The sequence below is a fragment of the Adiantum capillus-veneris genome, chromosome 16 (genome assembly GCF_014529385.1).
Source record: "Adiantum capillus-veneris isolate H3 chromosome 16, ASM1452938v2, whole genome shotgun sequence".
Classification (NCBI taxonomy): Eukaryota; Viridiplantae; Streptophyta; class Polypodiopsida; order Polypodiales; family Pteridaceae; genus Adiantum; species Adiantum capillus-veneris.
The window spans coordinates 57,686,552-57,696,176 of NC_140946.1; the positions used below are offsets into that span (position 1 = coordinate 57,686,552).

Genomic DNA, 9,625 nt, shown 5'->3' on the forward strand with positions numbered 1-9,625 from the left:
CACAACTTTGTAGGCACCAACCATCCCCATCAATCAATATGATTGGGTATTTCCCTTCTGCCTCTTTGTTCATCTCATGGAGCATGAATTACAATACGATAAATATGTATGAAAGGTAAGAGAGCAAGAACCATTCAATTAAGAGAGTGTATGCCCTTTGAAAGGGGGATAAAACATCATGTTCTTTGGTTAGGATGCTCTCAGAGCACCCGTCTTTCTCGTGAAGAGCCAAGAAGCTGGTTCCTACTGAAAAAGTGGGGTGCACGCGAAGACACAATTTTTTTGGGATTCTCTTTCTCTTGTCATACATGTATCCAAAAATAGAAGTGGTTGCTTTTCACTTAAACTCTAAGAATAGTAGGTGAAGAAGATTTCTATTTAGACTGCTTCTTCTTTTGAATGTCTTTTGAGAATAAAACATAAGCAAAATTAAAAAATGTCCAAAAGTAGTAATTATGATCAATAGTCCACCATGATAGGGAAACGACTACCCTTAGTTGTGGAAAATATAAAAAACTAGGAATCTTCAAAATTTGTCTGGAGACAAGGCAGATCTCCACACGATATCTGTTGATGAATCAAGTAAAGTCCTTAGAGGAAACTTTCCACTACTCATCATAATATCCTAAAAAGAGGAAATAAAAAAGGTAAGTGCAATGCACATATCCAAATGTCTATGAAACTCAAAGACATCTTTGTTAGCGGGCCCTCTAACAAAGACAAAAAGATCATGACAACAGTAAAAAGCAATCACCTTTTACAATGTTCAAAGGGAAAAACCTCATTCAACATGTCCTATATTGAAGAGTATTCCAAGTATGTCTAGCCCTCTCTTTTTGTATTGAGAAGGGAGAAAGTACTTCATTACCATTCTTTTTGAAATTTCTTCCAAGTTTGTGGTTGTTTGTGTTTTTTGCGAGCCACATTCAACCAAAGAGAAGCATGTTTTGTCATTTGGTTTGCTAGACACTTGCTTTTTGTGCTGTTCACTGAACTTTTCTCCTCGAAAGTAGTCACCCAAAGATGAAAAATAAGAGAGAAGCACATGAGTATCCTTTCTTCCATTATCCTTTTCTCTTGGTACTCATCCAAGGATGACAACCAAGAGACAAGTACATGAGCATCCTTTCTTCTATCATAATCTACAAGAGTAAATGTTTTTTTAGAGATCTTGTTTTGTTTTGTCTTGATTTAAGCATCCAAAGTATGATTAATCACTTTGATAAGCCACTTATCTTTGTTGTCATTTTCATCATTGCACTTGTGGGAACTCTGCTTTTGTAACTTCTTGAGATTTTTTTGAAAGAGAGTATGTGCAACACATTCCTTTTCAAGCTCTTCAATAAGCACATCAATGATTTGATCAATAACAAGAGAAGTTTGGGTGGTCATAATTGGTTAACTCAAGAAAAATAAAAGTTAAAATATAGATTTAAATCCAAAATTTATGCAAGAGTCAAAATCAAAAAAAGAAAAAAAAAGAGTATAAGAAAATGAATAAGATGAGATCTGTGTATGTTGGATGAACTAGACAATTCCACGGAGACCTCCATTGAATATGCAAAGCCTTTGAACAATCCAAAATGATGAATAGAAGCAATTGAGAGAGAAATTCCTTGTTTCATTGATGATTATAGGCTCTTTGATCGACTTTGAGGCTGATTTTCAACACTTTGTGATTGCTCCTTATGAGTGTGAGTGATGCATGAATTGTCTTTGTTGATCTTCTTCAATTGTTTGCATCCTTTTCTTTGAAATAGGTTGCTCGTTCTTATGATTGAAACTATTGAGATGAGGAAGCTTATTGTTCTTGCATCTTTAGCAAAGAGAGAGCCTTCCAAAAGCGATCTTCTTGAGAGTATTCATGCCAAAGTTATTTGATTTGTCCACAAGAAGCACTCTTCTTTGATTCTACACACAGTTTGGAGCGTTTTTAAAAGCTCCAATACCACTGTTTGTTTCTTGAAATCTTCCTAACACTTGTTCACTACTTTGATTCATTAAATCAAAATAAATTTAGAAAAATTATTGATTGAATAATCACAAAATACAAAGAGAGCAACATAAACAAGAATCAAAAAACAAGACACCATACTAGGTATTTGCCTTTCACCTCTTATTCATATCATGGAGCATGAATTAAAATTCCACCAATAGCAACCCCTTGTTGGGTCCAACATTTGAGGATGTAGGCGGGCCAACGTTTGAGGATATAGGCGTGCATTTGTAATATCGGGCATCCCATACCACCCGGTCTCACCTCCTCAAGGTGACATCATGCACTCCTAGCCTCACGGGATAACCATTGGTACTCTACCACAACAGCGGGGGTTGATAACTACAAATGAGGCCTTAGCCTCCTTTTATAAAAAAAGATCAGTGACATAGGTCAGGATTCACAGTACGTCCATTCGAACACTGGAGATCCATCTCAACGGTGTCATAGACTAGACTTCCTCTCCTATGATAGAGACATAACAATTAGAGCACTCTCAAAGTTGAAATTTGTGCTACATGGCTGGCAGAAAAACGGACCAAGTTTCTTTGGAGATATATGTGTGTTAATATTTTCCTTCTCAAGTGTCTTGTTAGTAGATTGAGCCTTCTAGCCACTCTATTGCTACCTTGGTGTAGACGAGGGAATGTATGGTGTTTTAGGCTTAGCTTTTCTTGTTGGTGTGTACACCTTGGCTTTCTTTCTTGCATTGGCAATTAGTGTATGGGAGCAGGCCTCTCTTCATGGTGAGATTAATCTACTCTTCCTCAGATGACTTCTCAATAGATTCATACTCTTCATCAAAATCTAAATCACCATCATCATGATGATCATTGTCGTGTTTCTCACCATCCTCATCACTATTCCTCATCATCCTTTCCACTCTTCTCCTTTACACCCTTGCTCTTCTTAGACACAACACATTTCACTTGAGACTTACATTCTATAGGAGGCACCTCTAATATAGGAGCAGTAGGGGATTTTGTTGCAAGCTTGTTTGCTAGAGTAACAAACAATCCTACAACAGCCTTGTCAAGTTTAATGACCCCCAACCTACCATTCTCTTTAGCAAGAAGTGTGGATTGCTCCTCATCCTCATCTCGCACCTCAAATTTATCTCATCATCCCAACCTCATAGAGTCATCATCCCTAACAACTTCGGTCTTGTACACATAGAAGTAGATGGTTCCAGAGCTATTATTGGAGAAGACAAAATATTTCTAGAAATGAGGTCCAGAGTCATTTCCCCCATGAAAGGGTTTCAACATTCACTTGATTTGACCTATTTTTTACTTTCAAAACACCATAAGAGATCTATTCATTACTGATGCCAAATTACCAATGTTGTTGGCAGGCATTGGTATATGCATTGCTAAAACTGAGGGAGACCCAATTTTTTTGAAAAAAATCAAAATTTATAATACTGATGATTATTTAGATACAAATACCAACGCCTATACGGATGCAAATTTTGACGTGCATACCGATGCTTATACGGACGATTGTGAGTGGATAAAAATCCATGCGATACCTCTTCTCGAACAAGAGTACATATCTCTGCACGTAAATGGGCTTCATGGTGGGCACTACCTTATGTACATGATGGATCATCTCATTGGCTACTGAGTTCGTTGGACTAGTGCCTAAGTGCAAAAATAAGAGAATGATCATCTATAAGTATGGCAAGGATGTGGCACAATTCTTCCCCAGGATACATAATCATAAAGGATCATGCCCCTCCTATGTTTCTAGTGGTCACCTCTAGTGTTGATTGATGCCAAATTTTAGTTTACTAGTGTTGCAAAGTAATTGGTCAAACATGTTGAGTTAAAAAGTTGAAAAAATGAAAAATATGTAGGTATTGTTACCATATACATGTGGTAGTGTTGTGTGTGAACACACTAGGACCGCCGGGGCATTTTTTCCCTCTCTAGGAGGTTTTTTCCCCCGTGCATTGTATATATGCCCATCACTCTAGGACTATCTAGCTTACCCTAAGTAATACACTCTCTATTGTGTGCCTTGAGCTTCCTTCGTCTTCTCCAAGCTGTGTGTGTTTTCTTGCAGCCCTAATTCCAACAATTGGTATTAGAGAAGGTTGCGTCCTCCCGAGAAGGTTGCGTCCTCACTTTCTCCGATTTCAGTGAGCTTTGGTGAGCGTTCGCAGTTCGGCAAAAATTTTGGGAGAGCTCGTAAATCTAAGTCTGCTCATATTTTTTATTCGGGCTCATTTCAGCCTCCGTTTCCACTACAGTCAGGTTTGCACATGGAATTTTATCATTTTGTCCCATATAGCCTACTGCGGGTTGTGCTATATAGCACGTGCTGGTCTCACTCAGTTTCTCCTCATTTCGGGAAATTTTCACATCAAGTGCAAGCATTTTCCATGGCTGACAACAACACAGATGTGTTCAAGATGTTTGCTGCTGAGGACAGATTGGATGGGAACAATTACCCTATGTGGGCTTAGATGATGAACATGTTCTTGTGTCAAAGGGCCATTTGGAATATTGTGCAGGGCATTGCTGTACGCCTTGGTTCTGAGGATGTAGTCGATATTGAGGATGTGGCAGGTCTTGCTGTAAGACTTGTTTTGCCTACGATAGAACAAGCTCATTGGGATGTAAAGGATGTGCAGGCTCATGCATTGATTGCGTTGTCTGTGAAGTGCACTATTAATCCTCACATTCGTTCAACGAAATTTTCAAAACAGGCTTGGAATATCTGGTTGGTCTTTATGCAAGTTGCCATGAGGCTAATAGTGCATTGCTACATAAAGATCTGGAGTCGAAGATTATGCATGTGGACACTTTCCTTGCTGGTGTCAAGGATATCAATGAGCAACTTATTTCTGCAGGTGAAGTCATTTCAGACAATTCCCTTGTGCAGACTATTCTTGATGCCTTACCAGATTCTTACCAGACTTTTGCTAGTACTTGGAGACTTATGACCCCAGGAAATTCTGAAGTTGTCAAGTTTGATGCATTGTGCACATCGCTGTTTCAAGAGTCAATTTTCAAAAAAAGCAGGAGTAGATAGCATGTAGTTGAACACGCTTTTATTGCTTCTTAAAGAAAGGGTGGTAGCAACAAAGCAACCACTTCTTATGGTTCTTCTACGAGTGGAAAATCACCTGTTCCTAATGCTTCTACTGGCAGCAATTCGTGTGGAAATTCTGGTGATAAGGGCAAAAAGAAGATGTGTTGCCATTATTGTAAAGATAATGATCACTTGATAAAGCAGTGTCCTAAGTTCAAGGCCAAAGAGGCTAAGAAGAAAGAGGGTGGTTCCACTGCAAATGTTGGTTCCACTACAAATGCAACCATTGTTGAGTCTTCTGTGAAAGGAGACTCTGATGCTGATGTTGATGCAGAATGGGCCTTTAGTGCAAAGTGCACTTACAATACTGTTGTCCATCATGCATGCATGATGTTAGTTGTTGCAGATTCACATGTGTAGTATTTCAAAAGTGGTGCTAAAAGCACATTACCTCACATCATGAATTATTCACCCCTCTTGAGTCTGTCCCTCATGGGAATTCAGTCACTTGTGCCAACAATGCCTCTTATCCGGTTCAGGGGGTTGGAAAGATTGTGCTTACTGCTACTAATGGTAGTTCTTTCACTCTTGTTGATGCACTTTATGTACCTGGGATCAAGAAGAATCTTTTGTCTATATCTGCACTTGCTAGACTTGGACTTATAGTCAAATTTGTGGATGATAGATGTATAGTTCATGATCTCAGTTTTGGTGATGAAATTTTTGCATCTTGTCTTTTGTGTCATGGGATATATAAGCTCACTTTGTATGACAAGTGTGGACAAAATTTTGCAAATGCAGTTGCAAATTCAAGGGCTATTTCAGATGCAAAACTTTGGCATGCACGTTTTCGTCATCTGAATTTTGTCAGTTTGCTGCGTTTGCAAAAATCTGAAATGGTTTCTTCTTTGCCGCCTCTTGAAGCACCTGTCAAACATGTTTGTGAAGGCTGTATTTTGGGTAAGATGCAGCGTTCGAAGTTTCCAAAGGATGGTTCAGTTAGGGCCACATGCAGATTGCAGCTTGTGCATAGTGATGTTGGTGGGCCCATGCAAACTCCGCCCTTGGGCAATTACCTTTACTTCATGACTTTCATTGATGATTACTCCAAGCATGCATGGGTGTTTCCGCTTAAAGCGAAGTCCAAAGTTTTTATGTGCTTCAAACAATTTATGGCTATGGCTGAAAATGTCTCGAAATGTACTATGGGCACCCTCCATTCCGATTTTTGCTCCCACCTGTCGTATGACTACTCTGCGTTTTCTATGTGCATTGGCAGCTCATTTTGGCTGTGATGTACATCAATCAGACATTGATACTACTTTCTTGAATGGTGACATATTTGAGGAAGTTTATGTAACGCAGCGTCGCGGTTTTGTCAAGAAAGGACAAGAGGACAAAGTGTGCAGATGTAAGAAGGCTTTGTATGGGTTGAAGCAATCTCCTCATGCTTGGTATGAGAAAGCTGAGACTCATTTGGTCAAACGAGGCTTTCGTAACATTCCAACAGAAAGGACATTGTATGTAAAGCGTGAGGGTGATGTACTTCTCATTGTGGTTCTTTATGTAGATGATTTTTTTATCACTGGACCAAATGAGAGACATATTGCTGAATATAAGGTTGATCTGAATGCATCATTACTTGGGCATACAGTTTAAGTAGTGTGATGGTGGTACTGCCTTGTGTCAGAAAAGTTACATAGAGACATTGCTATGTAAGTTTGGACTTGAGGATTGCAAACCTATTGCCATTCCCATGGAAACAAGTTTAAAATTGAGTCTTCATGATGCTGGTGATCCTACATATGTCACTCTTTACCAAACTGCTGTTGGATGCCTCATTTATGTGTGCAACACGAGGCAGATATTCAGTTTGCAGTCTCACAGGTCAGCAGATTTATACATAGCTCAGGGTCTGAGCATTGGCAAGATATCAAGAGGACTTTCCGCTACCTTAGTGGCACTTTACATCTTGGCTTGTTTTATCCCAAGGGGGGATCATTGCCGCCAGACTTACATGCTTTTTCGGACTCAGATTGGGCTAGTTGCTTTGACACGCGAGTGTCCACAAGTGGTTTTTGTTTCATGCTTGGCAGTTCATGTATATCATGGTTGAGCAAGACGCAACCTACTCTGGCCACTTCGAGTTGTGAGGCAGGGTACAGGGTAGTCTTCACAGCTACGGTTGAGTGTGTATGGCTCAAATGCCTTATGGGTGTTGGACAGGATATTGCCAATACTATCTACACTGACAGTCAAAGAATATTAATAATTGCGAGGAACCCAGTTTTTCATGCTGGCACAAAGCACATTGAGGTGCATTGCCCGTCTTCTCCAAGCTATGTGTGTTTTCCTGGAACCCTAATTCCAACACGTATTATGAATCACTAGTAGGCGAGATACTGAATAGATTGCACGCAACTAGAAATAGGACAGAAAGAGCCAGGTTTAAAATCAAAGAATCTAGTTCTTGTAGCTTCTACTTCTCCTTCTCTAGATTATTAGATGAGCCTATGTGATGCAAAACAAGCTGGATGGGACAAATCCCCCATTGTGAGTGGGCCATGTTGTATCATTGGTAGACCCCGTATTTATACTTCCACCACCTCCTCTCGGTTATATTATTTGGGATGGTACATATATACAAGCATGTGCCTTGTTTGTGCTATGTGCCTCTAAGTGCACTCTTACCCCGAATATATTATTTGGGATGGTACGGACTCATTGCGCATACAACCGATTAGTGTATTGTGCTCGCATCCTTTGACTTGACTTAGTCACCTTAGAGAGGAGTCGGCTATAATATGGACATATTCTATAGGTATCAAGGACTAGGCCAAGATTTCCAATATGTGTTAATTGCCCGTCCTCTTGGAATGTTGTTATAAGCAAAGTGCAATAAGATAGGTGCTTATCCTGATTTTGCTAACAATCAATCGTATACCATAGAAGGAAGTCTAAGGTTGTGCTATTAGTGTGGCCGCATTTTGACCTTCCTTTTAGGACGGAAAGCAAAAGTAAATTCGAGAGTTCGCATCGCTTAAGTTGGACAACAACTAGCCAAAAGTCGATTACAAAAGCGTGAATCTCTCTTTTAAAAGTGGTCATTTATAAAGAAACCATGATGAACAAACACAATTTTGATGGTATCTTGTGGTACAATCGGCGCTTTCTTCAAATATGCGATTTTGCTAAATCGATGAGCAATAGTCTATATCATATCATGGTGTGATGAAAACTTGTAATGGATAACTCTTGCCAGGACCCAAAAGGAGCAACAAAAGGCGTGTGAAATTCTTGGGGCTCCCCATGTGCATGTCACGAGGGTTTGCATACCAGTTTTTCGAAGAGTAGATAATGCAAATGCTTTTTTATGTTCTTCATGCTTGAGGGTTTCTTTATTCGTGGGGGGACCATATTCACATTTACGCGGGATGAACTGGGAGCATATGATTATCCCACATATGAGGCGACTTTGCATAGCTCTAAGGTTCATAGGGTGCAAGGGGCCAGTCATTCTAATCATCCCGGGTGAAATGTCGCCTGTAATCCACGGAAGTGGAGGGGTTTGGGCTGGGTCCTCGGATGGAGGAGCCTGCGGCGGACAGGTCCGGGGATTCCGCACATTCTGTGGCGCGCCCGTCTCCAAGCTTGGAGTGGAGGCACGGCTTCTCCTCGTAGGGGGAGGTGTCTGCCTTCCTTGAAGTGGGGGGGACCGCGTGTAGGCCGGCAACGGAGCGACGAAGACTCCCCTCTCCCGGCAGTGGAGGGATAACGCAGCCCTCGTGTAGCCCCCGATCAACCTCCCGCCCCCGCTCCTACAGACCTCAGCCCTCCAAACAACCTTTTCCTTCCTTTACAAAGCGCGTATTCGTCGCCCCCCTACACCTTTTCCTTTCTTCTTCTTCAAACTACATACCTTGAGCGCAGCAATCGCAGATGCAAGGAAGGGGCCATGGCAGAGCTTCCTCTCTATTGCAAATGCAGAGATGCAGGGAACCTGGCCTCCTTAGCAAATGCAGAGATGAAGGGACCTGGCGGATGAAGGCATTGGCACACATGCACATTTGCACATTTGTAGATTGCAGCGGAAGCCTTCCTGATGCCTTTAACTTAAGTCTTTGTGGCCGAATTTACAGGCGGAAAGGGTGTTCGAACCCTTGCAGCTTCACCATCCTTGCTTTACTCAAAAGATGCAGAAACCGCCCAAGATATGCATATTGAGCTTTCAAAAACAGGTCATCAACGTGTCTATGTAGCCATGAAGCCAGAAGCGGATACCTGCGAGGAATGTGGTGCATGCTGACTATGGAAGCATTGCAGTGTTTGGAGCAGATGTGGGTAGATGGCGTACATCCGGAGGTCATCACATTCGTTTCTGTGCGAACACAGGTACAATCGAGAAATGCACCCAAATCTAATTAAGCAGGGAAAATTATTTTGCTGGAAATGTTTTAGTGGACATGTATGTAGGCCAGGCATGGACCACCACCAACTCTCCTGTAGAAGCTTTTGAAGAAATGCAAAAAGAGGGTGTAAAGCCAGATTCTTGTGTTTGCTTGCGGCTTGCAGCCGTGCCAGTCTTGTACA

General features: G+C 41.1%; 1 non-coding gene and 1 pseudogene across 1 annotated transcript; one reads left to right on the plus strand and one right to left on the minus strand.

The window, feature by feature from the left end:
* Positions 1 to 2,461: 2,461 nt before the first annotated feature.
* LOC147439104 (uncharacterized) lies at positions 2,462 to 8,992 on the minus strand (annotated as a pseudogene).
* LOC147439105 (signal recognition particle RNA) lies at positions 8,562 to 8,871 on the plus strand. Its single transcript, XR_015184685.1, has one exon.
* Positions 8,993 to 9,625: the final 633 nt, after the last annotated feature.